The sequence below is a fragment of the Euprymna scolopes genome, chromosome 14, assembly GCF_053919585.1.
Source record: "Euprymna scolopes isolate OS-2025 chromosome 14, ASM5391958v1, whole genome shotgun sequence".
Classification (NCBI taxonomy): domain Eukaryota; kingdom Metazoa; phylum Mollusca; class Cephalopoda; order Sepiida; family Sepiolidae; genus Euprymna; species Euprymna scolopes.
The window spans coordinates 65138762-65154717 of NC_136495.1; the positions used below are offsets into that span (position 1 = coordinate 65138762).

At 31.7% G+C, this 15956-nt stretch overlaps 1 long non-coding RNA gene across 1 annotated transcript in view; it reads right to left on the bottom strand.

Annotated features, from left to right (window-relative positions):
• The window catches only part of LOC145293362 (uncharacterized), a 60986-nt gene extending 59850 nt beyond the window's left edge, over positions 1–1136 (bottom strand). The window contains exon 1 of the long non-coding RNA XR_013869722.1: positions 747–1136. This is a non-coding gene — a long non-coding RNA (uncharacterized LOC145293362). The remainder of the gene's footprint in view (positions 1–746) is intronic.
• Positions 1137–15956: the final 14820 nt, after the last annotated feature.

Here is a 15956-nt window from a genome sequence, read left to right on the forward strand (position 1 = left end):
ATGGAATTTGTTTAGTTAATTCTCGGAATGATAACATATAACTGATGTTTATAACTTTTTTTTATTTTATATAACTTGTTATTTTCATACACAGCATGATTCTGATATTTCTATAGTGGCATTAGGTACACAGCGTGTTGCTTTACTGTTCAATAGTCAGAGAATTCTAACGATTAGAATAGCTGCGGTAAGGTTAGGATTATTATAACTGTAGAGGGTGTGTATCTATAACAATTCCGATTTTTACAACAATTCAAGAATAAATATAAGATAATAAAAATATGAATATAAAGCCTTTGATAAATTTCGTCGAATACATGCAAAAGTTTCTCTAGTTTTAAGTTTGTGCGTGCATATTTTTTAGCATAAATAATACAACAGAAAACCAGTCCAACGCAAAGTAAAGAAAAGTATTCGGAGAGTGCAGATTTCCGCCAACGTTACATAAAATGTAATGTTTCTTTTATAAATACACGTTTAATGTTCACTGTACTATTTTACTAGGGTAACATGATTGAATAATCAATATTTGATGAATGAAATCAATTAAATGTTTTATGTCGGCAAAATAAGCTTCTTTTTTTTTAGGATCAGCACCTTTGGCTTATATTAAGATTAGACAAAAAAACGTAAAAGCCACTCATAGTAAGGAACAGAGATGGAATTAAATAGCTATAGTAAATAGTACATGATCGGACATCTAATTATAAAAAAAATAAACTGTTCTTAAGAGAAAGAAAGCTTACCGGTGCTTGATCTGTAAATATATAATCAACCGCTTGCCTGCCTTTGTTTTCTTCGACTTTGTCGGAAGACGCTGCAGTGGTACAGTAATTATCCCCCATGAACAAATTATGAACAGCCTAACGGCCGAGTTACTTTAAAAGTAATGTATATTATATATATGTACAGATCTATTACAAGGGAAAAGAAAAATGAGAGAAAGAGACAGAGAGATAGAGAGGTATTAGAAATAGATATTGAACGACAGAAAGAATAAGAGAGTTCGAGTGAACGAAGGAAAACTCCGAGCTTAGAAAGTCCGTGCTTGTTGTGTTGACGTTGGAGCAACAGTGAGACTGACACCGGCGGAGTGGATCTTTCTCTCTGCCGACATCAGCTAACAATCAGCAACTAGTTCTTCTACCCTTACCTATTCTGTTGGCCGTCACTCTGCCGTCCAAATAACAAGAATAGCAGAAAGATGGGGGAAAGAAAATGAAACAGGCGCAAAAGGGGGAGGATAGAAAAGGCCCGGTGCATGTTTATTTTATTTTTTTATTGCATTACACAGACTGTTTTTCTACACTAAATCGTAGGTTCAGAATAACTTAAGCCCATGGCTTACTGCACTTTTTGTCGATAAGAAAAATATTTAGCAAACAACATACAAACAATAAACTTCTATCAACTACAGACGCACTGACCAAAAGTAAAATACTATATACTGACTCACACAAGTTCATATATATTCACACAACAAATCAACGTAGGCAAAATACATATAAAATCCAACGCTGTTTATCACTTGCACGCGTATGAACCCCTTTAATTTTCAATAGTAATAATATTTCCTTTGTGCTAGGTAACCTTGTATATTACCCCTGTTTCTATGTACGAACGTTTAGTTAAAGTAATTAGAATGTCGGTAACGCTGAAGACAATGTCCATCTTCATATGATAATAGACGTTAAATTGGAAAATTAAATAATAAAATAATACAAATACGGATGAAATGTCATTATATGTTTCAGTAAATAACGTAAAACAAAAAAAAATGTCATAATCTTAATAGTTTAAGAAAAATGAAGAAAATTAAAGGAAGTGAACAAAAAGGGAAATTGAATTTTGTCACCAAGCAAAAATATCTATGTACGAGAAAACTAAGGAAGGAATCAATTTGAGTGAAGAAAAGAATGTGAAAAATATTCTAGTATCGATCCTCCAATCTCTCTCTCATATATATATATATATATATATATATATATATATATATATATATATATATATATATATATATGCTCCCTAATCTAAGGTTGAACATTTGGGAAGTGATATACAAATCACCATTGGCGTATGAAGCAATGCTCTTTGTGTAAACAAATTGAGCTTAGGTACTGTGGACAGACAAAACATTGTTGGTTTCGATTCTGGATTGAGGTAGTTGCTTTTCTATCCGCACTGATGAGCTGTGAAATAACGAAGCAGTACCGTATCGGATGACATATATATATATATATATATATATATATATATATATATATATATATATATATATATATATATATATATGTGTGTGTGTGTGTGTGGGTGTGTGTGTGTGTGTGTATATATTTTCCCTGAATTGGGACTCCATTGAAACATGTATGCACATATGTAACAAATAATGTTTTTATAATAAACAGACTAAACAGACTATATATATATATATATATATATATATATATATATATATATATATATATATATATATATACTAGCATGGGTGCCCGGCGTTTCCCGGGTGTTTGGTGTGAGTTGAGCAAAAAAAGTGGTAGAAGGAAAGCAGGCTGGAACCCGTATCATGAACGAGGAAAAGAATAGGGAAAAAACGTGACGTCTTTGCTGTTACGACCGCCGTCAAAACGGGAGTGACGTAGGTTTTAATTAAGGTTAGACAATCGAAAAGAGGGGATGGCTTTCGGAAATATCGGCGAAAAAAGCGCGCCCCTAGTAGAAAAGTGCCCAGTTGGGGGTGAAGAAATTAATGTTTTTAGCCATTTTTTTGTATTCGTCGTGTGAAGGGTCGAGCTTTAAAACTATACTGATCTTGTGAAAATTCGTCGCCTTTTTCGAAAGTTTTAGGCAGACATGCAAACGTACATATATACATTTATATATTGGTAGCTCAAATTTTCGACCCAAACCGATTAAAATCTTGCCTTATCTCTGAATACCTTTTATGTAAAATTTCAAATGTTGAGACAATAAATTGTCTGAGTAATTTTGTAGAGACCGCAGAGGTCGATGTTTTTTAACTTTGACCCCTATTATGACTCAAATCAAGTTATTAAGTTAGATCCATGTTCAAGGAACCTATATCTAACATTTAAATTGTTTATACCCAGAATTGTCGGAGGAGTTTCGTAGAGTTCTCAAAGGTCCAATCGTTGAACTCTGACCCCTTAACAGCCAAATTTTTGGCCGAATACGGATTACAAAGATTTTCCCGAATCTCAATACCCTGTATATCAAATTTCGTGTCTGTAGACTGTAAATTGACAGAGTTATTGTACACATACAGACACACACACAGACACACACACATACAGGCCGACACTTTCACTTTTATATATATACTAGCATTTCAGCCCGGCGTTGCCTGGGTGTTTGAATGTGTATGTTGAGCAAAAAAAAAAAAAAGTGGGAGTAGGAAGGCAGGTTCGAACCCGTACCGCAAAGGAGGAAAAGAACGGGAAGAAATCTTTAATTGTGTTTTCACAAATCATGCGTACATAACAGCCTCGTTTAAAAACAAACATTACGTTTATTCCGAAAAGACTGCCTTTCTTAAATAAAGAAGCAAAGAGTTTTGCTAATCATTATTTAGGTCCTCTTATTGTTCGCGTGTAGTTTCCTTAGCTATATAATTTTATAGGCCATAATTTATTATTTTATATTGTTTCAACCTTAATAAGTCCAAAATGTTGGATTAATTTTAAAAAGATAATAATAATAATGACGGCTTCACCAATTTAACTTAGAATCGAAATGGCGTACTGAATGTATTCGGCCAATGAATTAATATCAGAATACTTGGTCTTGAGTACTGCTCTCTGCATACACTATTAATTATTCCTGAGAATCCCTAAACAGATTAACGAGCACATAGAAAAATTCGAGTTGTCCTCGATGGGAGTACGTCAAAACAACATGATATAAATTCCTTATATTTATAATTGATCTTCCTTGTATAATTGTCTCCGAGATGTGTATATTATCTGGTGATCCAATACTCTATCACAGGGGCGATAGGAAAACGAATACTCACATATCTATGCAAATAGCAAAAACTTTAGGGGAAGATGTTTAGTTTGTAGCGTAGTAAATTGTTGGAAACATTAAATACTGACAAAGCTAAGCTTATTTCCATTTAATAATTACGAGATAACTTCTCAACCACTGATATCCCGGGCTAATGATACATTATCTAAACGCTCTTACAATTAAACCTCTCACCTAAACGTTCACATAGAACATGATTTCGAACAAATACATCGAGAGCATTGCCAAGGCTGCTCTGAAGAATGTTGGTTCTCTCTACCGTAGTAAAAGCTCACTTACGTTTGAGTGCATTCTATACCAAAGGCGACTATTCGCCCATGAATACATACGTGCTGCCACATTTGGACTGGTGTATCTTTTACTTCCTTCTAAATGCTAGACTTGGTTCTAGAAATATTCGCCAACTTAATAGGTCTAGTATTGGCAACCAAATTTCCAACTTGTTCCCATTTTGTAAATCACATTAAGGTGTTTTAAATACATATAAAATAAACACTTTTTAAATATATATATATATATATATATATATATATATATATATACATACAAAGACATACAGATATAATTCTATTCCTATGCATATACATACAAATATAATCCTATTCAAATACACACACACATACATACATATATATATATATATATATATATATATATATATATATATATATATATATATATATATGTTCAGTAGAACCGTCTATAAAATTTACACACGAATCCGACAAGACCACTCCCTAGCTTTTCTAGATATACTCCTCATCAGATCAGAAACCGATCTGAGTTTCAAAGTACATAGAAAGACCACACACAAAAACGATTATATTTACTACTACTCGCACCACAATGATAAAATAAAGACTGGCATGATTATTGGGGTTTTCTTGCGTGCCTTTAGAATATGCAGCCCCCAATATCTTAATGATGAAATTCAATACATTACGAATGTTTAAAAAAAACTACAGTACCCATCCTATTTCATTTCTTAAGCAAAGAAAAAAGCTATGAAAACACACTATAATATAAACAGACCGAAAACTAAAATAAATTCATCACTATTAAAAGACGTCTTTTCATTCCCACCCACACAAAAAATACAAAAATCTACGACACTCTTCACAGATTTGGTTTTCACTTTATACAAACAACTTCCACAACAATAAAACAGATATTTAAAATTACCAAGTACTCTCCCAAAACCCTCACATCCGACGCCGGTATATATTCCATCCCATGTAACAATTGCCAACAAGCATACATAGGTGAGACACAGCGTAAATTGAAACTAAGACTTTACGAACACTGAAGAGATATAAGGAATGGTAACGCCTTAAATGCACTCTCGTGCCATTGTGCAGAACACGATGATTCATTTAATTTATATCATGCGAAAATTTTAAAATACGTGATTGATAGAGCTAAAAGAAGACTTTTAGAGTCAGCACTAATATTAAACACTAATACTATTACGCAAAGAAAGGGCTTCTACCATTTAGCTACTAGTATAGGGAAAATAATAATCAAAGAAAAAAATATCAAAACAGATCTTGGTTAACCGTTTTTCCTTAATCCTTAAATAATTCAACAAAATGAATAAGTTTACAGAGAAAAAAAGCGTACATATTTATTTAACGTATTTTTAAAAGTGTGTATATAGACATTGAACAACCCAACCTTCCCATACACACACATAGTTTTCTTCCCGATATGGGTAGGATTCTAACACTGTTTCCTTTTCATTTTCGTATGGTCTATGATCGTTTTCTTTTTTTTTTTTTACCTTTTTCCTTTTAATATACTGAAGATGTCCTCTGCAATAGGGATGAAACGTTGATCATTTCATAAATTCATTCGGTTTTTCTCTTCTTTTTTTTTCAAAACAATATAACGTCAACCATCTCTGGTATTTTAATTTTATTTTTATCCATATATATATATATATATATATATATATATATATATATATATATATATATATATATATATATATATATACAAAGGCAAATATACATTTGGAAACATTCTGTTACATATTAGATGGTTAATTTAGTTAGCAAGATAAAAATGGTCGCAGTTTAACGTTGTACCCGGGATAATTTACAATCTATTATTTAATTAAGTTGTGTGTGTGTGTGTGTGTGTGTGTGAGAGAGAGAGAGAGAGAGAGAGAGAGAGATAGAGAGAGTTCGACTGTTAATGCTTCTCTTTTTGGGTTTCTGAAAATAGATTTATTCCTGATTAGATTCCTAAAAGTTTGTCTATAAAATGTTTTTATTTCATCCTTTTCATAGGTTTAGTGAAAATGTCTCAGATGTTACATAACTAATAGTAATAGATGTATTACTTATTTCATTCCTTATGAAATGATATCTGATATCAATATGCTTTGACGTTTCATGAATCATAAAATTATTTCATAATAAGATACTACTCTGGTTGTCACAATGAATTACGATAGGTTATTTTTACTTGGATCTGGTTTTAAAATAGATTTTAGAAGGAGTTCAGAAAATTGCCTCCTTCGCGGAATGGGGGAGGGCCACAAATTCTGCTTCATAAGTAGAAAGGGCAACAATTTGTTGTTTTTTAGTTTTCCAGATCGTATATCCAGTCTCTGACAGTCTAAAACAGTATCCCGTTATACTTTTTCTATTGTCAGAGTTACCCCAATCTGAATCTGAACATCCTTCTAGATTTAGAGGATATGTTGGTTTATTAAATATTAAAGATTGTTTCTTTGTTCCTTTTAGTATACGAATAATTTATTTTGCATGATTAAGGTCCTTACTTGTCAGTCTTGATAGGTTTGGAGCTTTGTTATAGTGTAACATATATCGAGTCTAGCGGTGGTCATCAAAAAGATGAGACTTCCAATCATTTCTCTGTATAATCTGTCGTCTATAAATTTTGTTTAGGTCTTTACATTTTTATTTATATTCATCTCAACGGAAGTTGTACGCGGTTTGCAATCTTGCATTTCAAACTTGAGCAGAATTTTTTCAATGGACTGTGATTTGTTCACTGTTATATTTTCATTTTCACAGGTAAATTTTATACCGAGGAACCATGACAATTGTCCAAGATCGGCCATTTTAAACTTTTTATGTAATTTATTTTTAACATCTTTTAAAATGTTGTCACAATTTGAGGCGAGTAATATATCGTCAACCAAAAAAAAAAAAAATCAACAATTTATTACCTATATTTTTGGCATATATGCACACGTCAACGGAGCATTGCTTGAATTATTGTTTTCTCTATCTATCTTCTTCTTCTATTTCTTCTTCTCTTCTCTTCTCTTCTTCTTCTCTATATAAATAAAATGAACTCATTTTTTCCCGTCTGATTTTGAAATTAATAGGATTAAAAATCAAGATATTTCATGCAAATATAATATGCACAAACGGCAGAACAATATCTGAGGTGTGTTATAGGCTTATTATTTCTCAAATTCCTCGATAATCTTAGATTTCTATACTTTTTCTTCTGAGAAGTCACGGCCAAAATCGGTTAAGATCAATGGAAGTGGTAAAATATTTTCTCTCTAATAAATTCCTCCTCCCCCTGCCACCACTTAACACCGTTTGGGGATAGTTCACAAGGAACAGTTGAGAAGAGAACACCGGTTTGGCTTCGTAGTTCTTTCATGTGAAGTTATTTAAAATCACTAAACTAAGCTCTGTGGCGTAGTGGTTAGCGTGCTGGAGAATTCACATTATATTTTCACGTTCGCGCCGACCTACCGTAGTCGTTTTTTTTTCCTAAACAACTGGAATGGACTTTTCTTGGTGGCCGAACTGTTAACGTTGCAGATGTTTTTTTTTTGTTTTTTTTTTTCACACTTTATTTTCCTACTTTTACTCATGACTCCGGGTTTGATCCTTCCTACTTACCTACCATAACATTTTTTAAAACTCCCCCCCGTCCCGGAAACAAACACTCGGGCAACGCCGGGTACCCCCGCTAGTATTAAATAATTATGGATTGTTAAAACCAATTGTGAACGCGTTGTCTGTATAAATTGTGATCGCTTTGTTTTGTATAACAAATATTCAGTTCTCACACGAACTTTTTTTGTTCATTTTAAATCCCTCTGGAGGATAAATACAGATTTAACAGTCGATCGGACCGTTTAAAAAGCATTTTGTTACATCTATTTAATGCATTTTTAAATCGTATTGAGCGGCAAATTGTAATAAAATTCTAATCGTCGTTAAATTTGTTGTTGGTGAAAATGTGGCAAAATATTCCACTCCAGAAATTTGTGAAAAAAATCTTTGCAACAAATCTTGCTTTAGAAGTTTCATTGACAGAAGATGTGATTTTTTTTTGGGGGGGTGCCACTATTTCCTATGTGTTATTTTCAGATAAAGCTTCCAATTCGGATTTCATAGCTTTTTCCCATTCATGATGAATTAATTGCCTTATTATAACTTTCCGGTGCGTTTTCAACGAGCAACAGTAATCCACTTTTAAATTTTTACGTCAGTAATTCTCCTGCAATTGTCGTCATTATTAATATTTTCATTATAATCGATTAAGATACTTGGTAATATTTCCTCATGTTTTCCGTCCAATGGCTCGTCATTTTTTAAATCTAATGTATCATTGAATTTTACACACCTAACCCATTTTATGCTATTTTTGTCTGGAAAGTAGATTAAATATGTTGAACTGTTTTTATCGTAACCTATGAAAATATCTATTTTGCTTTTAGTGTTTAGTTGTACTGGTATTTTCTATAAATACAAAGAAATTTGAACCAAATATATGCATTCGGTTCATTTTTGGTTTTACTCCGCAAAACGCTTTATGCGGTGTTTTTCCCAATCTTCTATTGAACGATCTATTTCTAATATATGCTGCTGCCTTTAAAGCGTACATCTATAAACTATACGCTGATTTTGATTTGATAAGTAGACACCTTGCCATCTCAGAAAGGGTCCGCCATGTTCTTTCAGCGGTGCCATTTTGAAATGAGGAATACGGCGCCGATTTGTCGTGTTTAATACTATGGTTGATTAATAGAAGTTCAAGGTATTTATTAGTAAATTCAGTCCCATTGCCTGAGCAAATACAGTTTACTGAGCCGTTCGGGGCAATATCAGTTAAATATTTCTTAGTGGCGAAGATAGTGTCGGATTTGTTTTTTAGAAAATAAACTATAATTAAACCTGTATAATCATCAACAAAGTTCAAAACGTACCTTAGATTGTTTCTCCTTAATGGGCTGATTGGGCCTGCCAACTCACAGTGCATAAGGGAGAGAATTCTCATGACCTTTTTGTCTGGTGTTTTGCTTATATATTTTGTCCTTTTCCTCTGCACAAACATCACAATTTGGAAAATCGTCTGAAGCTATTATTTTCATGCCTTCGACTAAATTTGGTATTTTTTTCAGCTGTATTGTAGTGCCCTAGAATTTTTTTGCCATGTTTCCAAGTCGTGGCAGGCAGTTATTTGAGGGAACCATACTTTTTTTAATAATATAGTCGGCCATTTTCTTTAATGTCAAATACATTTCCATTAGGGTATATCAATTGTTACTTGTTTTGGCCAAACATTGTATTCGCGCCTTGTTTTATGGCAGCCTGTACGGAAAATATGTATTGCTTAAATGTACCTATGAAAAGAGCATATTTAGAATACAGATAAAAATTGTAGCAGAGCGTAGTTCCGATCTACAGAAATTAATAAACATTAAAAAACAAAGTGTAGTTCGGATCTACGGAAATTAATAAACTAAACAGGTGTTCTTTTTTTTCAAGAAACATATTTCAGACTAAAACTCCCTTGTTAATCTTTTGTGTGTTTTACTCTTTTTCTTAGTCCACGTAATGTTAACTGCGGTGTTTTTAAACACTACAGTCAACATCACGTGGACTCTGCATCCAACTTTTTTCAACTCGACATCATGGCGAAGAAAAAGAGAAAAAAAACACCAGATTGACAAGGGAGTTTTACTCCGAAGTATATTTCTTAAAACATAAACACTTCTTTATTTTATTAATTTCGCGTTGCAATTTTGGCTTTAAACGTATTCAATACGTATTTTATTCTTAAAATTTCAGTCAGCACTTCTAACGGATATAAAAAAAACTACCCAGATTATATATCTATATCTATATATATCTATATCTATATATATCTATCTATCTATATATATATATATATATATATATATATATATATATACTTTGGTGCAATAATTTTTGCCTGCAGATAAAGAACATATTTAAGATATAGCTTCAGTTTAGAAGAAGCCCAAGATAATACTTAAAAACAACCAGAATACCAATATATGACAAACGTTTCTTCCGGATACATAAATAGCATATCAAATCTTACATATACGAAATCAGGTTACTTGGTATACTAATTTGTATATCTAGGCAGTTTATTCCTGAGATAAATTCCTCAATTCAAAAATAGTATTAGGAATGAAATGGTAATTAAAAATATTGGTAGTCTTGAAATAATCTGTCAAATGAATAATCATCATCAAAATGAAGTGTATGCGAATTATATTAATTCCACAATGGACACGTAAAGCCCCTAGAGAGGTTCTACTAAACATGTCTCAGGAGGATCATAAAGATTAATTGGCAATCAGCATTTATTGCTATTTATCGGCATTTCTCTTTTAACAGTTGCCTGCTATGCGTTGGTTTTACACAAATCTTGTTTGTTTGAAAGATGACAGATTCCTTATGTTTTATTGTGCACGTTTAAAACGTGGTGTCATCAACGACCATATGAAGGTAGTCATCATGATTGTGGAGAACTGAAAGAAGACAGCTGCAAAATGATATATTTGTAAGAAGCACAAGTATATTAGCTATGACGTTTTAGGTTTAGCAACTAGACTGCTCCAGTTTCAGATGTGTTCTACTGACGAGGCATTTGTCAAATATCAATACATCTTTCAGATTGACTATGCATATTGGGGCAGAGCATTTTAGCAGATATGTTGTTAATTCAGCCTTTCTAGTTACAATAGGAGATCCAATTTACAACGGAAAAGCGAAAAAAAACATAGGTATATACTAAGGCAAGCAAGTTGTCTTCCATGCAATATTTTGAAAAGACGAACTTTGGCCCTGGTTCAGTGTACCTGCTAACAATCGTAAGTATATATATATATATATATATATATATATATATATATATATATATATATATATATATATATATATAACATTTGTTGTAGATGTCCACATCGGTAGCCACACATATGCACGACAATGCGTTATCCTACTCAGTCAAGGCTACGACATTCTACCTTAATTCATTAGGAATTAGTGGAGAAGATTTAATGGCATGACCACCTTGTTCCCCAGATATAAACCCAATTAATATACATAATATATATATATATATGTGTGTGTGTGTGTGTGTGTGTGTGTGTGTGCGTGTGTGTGTGATATTGGGGTATAAAGATTATCACAAAAGCATTTAAGTAATAGAAATGTTGATAGGAAGTAGATTCTATAAAGCATTATTTAATCTGCATTATATAATGTATCAATGCTTGACGCTGTGAACAAATAAGGGTAAAACGGATATATGAAATGTTTAATTTAATGTGTTGAATAGGTTATCAGCATTGCCATAACTTAATTTAAACGTAATAAGCATTCAAATATAAATATATGTATGCCTATCTATCTATCTATCTATCTATATATATATATCTATCTATATATCTATCCGTCTGCTTCTGTATATACATATACATATACATACATATATACATATAACTACTTAATTTACTCACATAAAATTAATATACGAAAGCATAGATTTATGCGTAAACTACAAGTATTTACTTCAAAAGTGCTCAATACGTCACACATATATGCATATATATATATGTATATGTATGTGCATGTATGTGTGTACAGATATATATATATTTATATATAAACTAACATTAATTTTTAAAAAAACACTAACCTAGATTTAAAACAGATCAAGAAGCTAAATATCCAGGCTAAATAGAGCACACACAAAGGAACAGGTCAACCAGAGGTCAAATAGACCTTTGTCCGATAAATGCGTTCTCATTGGCTGATAGGAAGGGCGCGGTGGATACTAGAAAGCTGATTGGCTAACTAAAATTTCAATAGAAGATGCGCATATAAAAACAACAAACAACCACAGAATTCGCACATAAGCCTGAAGAATCCTAGAGTGGATGAAACGCGAAATATTCAGTGTAGCTTAATCGCCATATATACATTTACATTTTATGGAAAGTGTTCGTAACAAGGCATAAGCAACCTGTATGCTCGCAGTTAAAGAGGATACTATTCCAACATAAAAAATCTACCCAATTATAAGTATGAGATAGATTTCAACTCAGAAAATAGTAATTATTGTCAGGAATATTACTTAAAGCAGGTGAGAACTAACGCAGAACATCATAGGAACAAGAAGGTCGACGCTGACAAAAGCAAACCCAAGAGATGATATCACATAATTTGCTAATAATATTTGAAAAATTGAATTGTGTTAAACATTATTTTAAACAATCGACTTTTCGCTAAAAAGAAATTTTGTTTGTCATATAGGATAAAAACATGTGTGCAAAGTAAAAAACAACAACAAATAAACAAAAATATGACAGAAACAACAGCAAAAAGAGCAACAACGATGTTATGATAAAATGCACCCAAATTTAGTTAACCTTCATAGTGGATTACCCATAATTTATTGCATTCATATAGAATTATGCAAAAATATTTTTCTTTTTGTTTAAGTAAGCATATATGAATTCAACAAATACACACACACATACACACACACACATATATATATATATACGATTTTAGTAACTTATAATTCAACTAAACCTTTACAATTTAGAACGTACAGAGTTATCTCCCTTTCTACATCTAAAATATCCGATAATCGTAGTTCTTAATAAGAACGAAAGAAAATAAAAAAATAAATTCAGATCCTTAATTTTAAATGAAGAATGAGAATGAACTAAGTATAAAGTAATGTTAAACTTTATTTCCTTATTGAATAAGTTTTATACAAAACCTTTTCTTAAATCACATAAATAGGTTAGCCGATATTTTTGTAAATAAACAAAGCAAATCCCGATACGAAACTAACATAGAATTGCAACAATATAACTTAGTTGATTAGTCCGAATTTAAAAAATAAGTTAAATTAAATACAGAAATAAAGAAATTTTATTCAAGAAATCAATAAATAGTATTAATAAAACATATTAAGTTCGTATAGGTAATTAGTGGTAACATTGTATGATATTTTGTTTGAATTTTTTTTAAATGTAGATATGAAAATAGGTAAATATATAAATCTTTAAAAAAACACTGTGCAAAGATGCGAAATAGGTAAAATATTTCTGCTTTTTTTCTTTTCCTTATAAGGGAAATGTTTTATTGTTAAAGTGTTTCTTATTCAATAAGTCTGAAGAAAGGCTGTTCCTGTGAACAATTTTCAAACGACATAATGTTTGGATTCGTCCGAATAGACTTGAAACAATTGTAACTAACGATGAAAGACACTATTTGTTGCTATCAACCCATTCTTTGAAGTCTTGGTGCTTGTTAAAACAATATATATATATATATATATATATATATATATATATATATATATATATATATATATTAGCTGTATATCCCCGGCGTCGCATGGTTGAATCATATTGCGAGGTGGAGAGCTAAGTCACATACTATTGAAGATACATTAAATATTGCAACTTCTTACAATTGTCCAGAAATTTGACAACGCGTTAGATTTATTGAAGCGTAAAATACATCTATTGTCTTTCTATGAATATTAACCGGAAATCTACGCTTACAACTTAAATAGATAAACTTTCTTGTACTTTAAAAGCGGTCGATGTCCGCTAATAATAATTGAAAGTCAAGTAAATTAAATATGAATTAAATTAAAAATAAATTAAATGAATAAACTCTAAATAAATTTCAAAATAGAACAAATTGAAGCCCATTATACTAAACAATTACTAACATATTAAATGTATTTTCTTCATTGCCATATGCAAATGAGGTTACGTGTGGATATTACATATCATTTGTATAAATAGTATATATATATATATATATATATATATATAAATATATATATATATAAATCGTGCTGTGATGAAATGTGTAAACGTACGTTTACAATCTGAAAAAAAATAATTTTGTGAAATAGTGTACTTTTTGCGCATATTATTAGACATTAACACCAACAAACAGACAGGGACACGACTAATGTGTGTGTGTGTGTGTGGGTGTGTGTGTGTGTGTGCGTGTATTCAGAAAGAAGTGATCCATAATCGAATGTTAAAAACTAATACATAAATCGACTAAAAAAAATCACAAAGTGTAATTCAACCCAAGAAAAAAGTGAACACTTTCGGAATGTTATAAAATAAATAAGTCCATTCAGAAAAAAAATCACGAAATGTAAAAAAAGAAAAAACGAAACACAAAGCGATTTTGGTACGGACAGATTTTTCAAACATATACGTCTGTAAGGAGGAATATATTTTTTGTGTAGAATTGTTGTAAAAAAGGACCTTTGATGGAATGTGCCCCGCGAAATAGTTCCAACTGCCAGCGAAGGTTTCTATGCTTGCACAAAGTAGGGGGGGGCTAAAACTTATGGCAAGCTCCTCGAGGACAGACAGGTGGAACTTGGTGCATCCTCTTTGTAAAACAGAAAACAATATTGGCTAGAGTTGAACCCGGGGGGGGGGCACATCGATATACCGTCAACCCAGCGATACATAACGTTGTTGAAACTGAAAGCATCAGACTTAGTAGCCAATTCCATACGTTCGACAAATATACCCTCAGGAAACGAATGGGGGTGGTCGAGGACTCTATATACAATATCAGCACAAATATTATGACATCGTCAAGAGGGGCATTTGTAAATAAATTATTAATGTAAAAAGAGACTAGCTAACAAGAATTACTAGTAAGAGGCAACTCCTTCCTTGCCAAAGCAAAATGAAGAGTCAGGAGTGCAATAAGTTGAATAAAAAGAACAGATCGGTTCAAGAATTTCAACCAACCATTTGGCCAAATTGTGTTGGGCCGAGCCTACCATCGACAAGAGTGATCTCATTGGAGGATCCAACTTGTGAACTTTAGGGAAACCATAATTCATAATCAGTCTATTTCCAGGAGTTCCCAATTAGTAGAATCGGCTATTGGACAACACTTAGTAGATTAAAAAGATTGTGCTTCTACATTCTCTTCGGGTTGTTTTTTTTTACACAGAGGACGCACTAAGTTCAACCTGTCTGTCCTCGAGGAGCTGTCCATAAGTTTTAGCCCTCCCCCCTACTTTGTGTGAGCATAGAAACCTTTGGTGGCAGTTGGAACTATTTCGCGGGACACAATCAATCTATGATCCTTTTTTTTTTAAACAATTCTACAAAAAAATATATTCCTCCTTACAGACGTATATGTTTGATAAATCCGAAAAGCACTTTGGGTTTCGTTATTTTTTGCATCTCATGGTTTTTTTTCTTAACAGACTTATTTATTTTATAACATTCCGAATACTGCTCACTTTTTTCTTGGATTGTAATACACTCTGTGATTTTTTTTAATCGACTTATGTATTATTTTTTAACATTTGATTATGGTTCACATCTTTCTGATTATTATAAAATGTTGCTATTCCAATAATATTAATAATAATAATAATAATAATAATAATAATAATAATAATAATTACAATAATAGTAATAATAGTATATCTATATATCTATCTATCTATCTATATATATATATATGTTTTTTTTTTTTATTACCGTTCTATCTGTTTGGTTATATATGTTTCAGATATTGGACCATGTTTACGATCTAACAGCCTCGTCAGACCTTATAGAAGTGGCTGCTAGTATT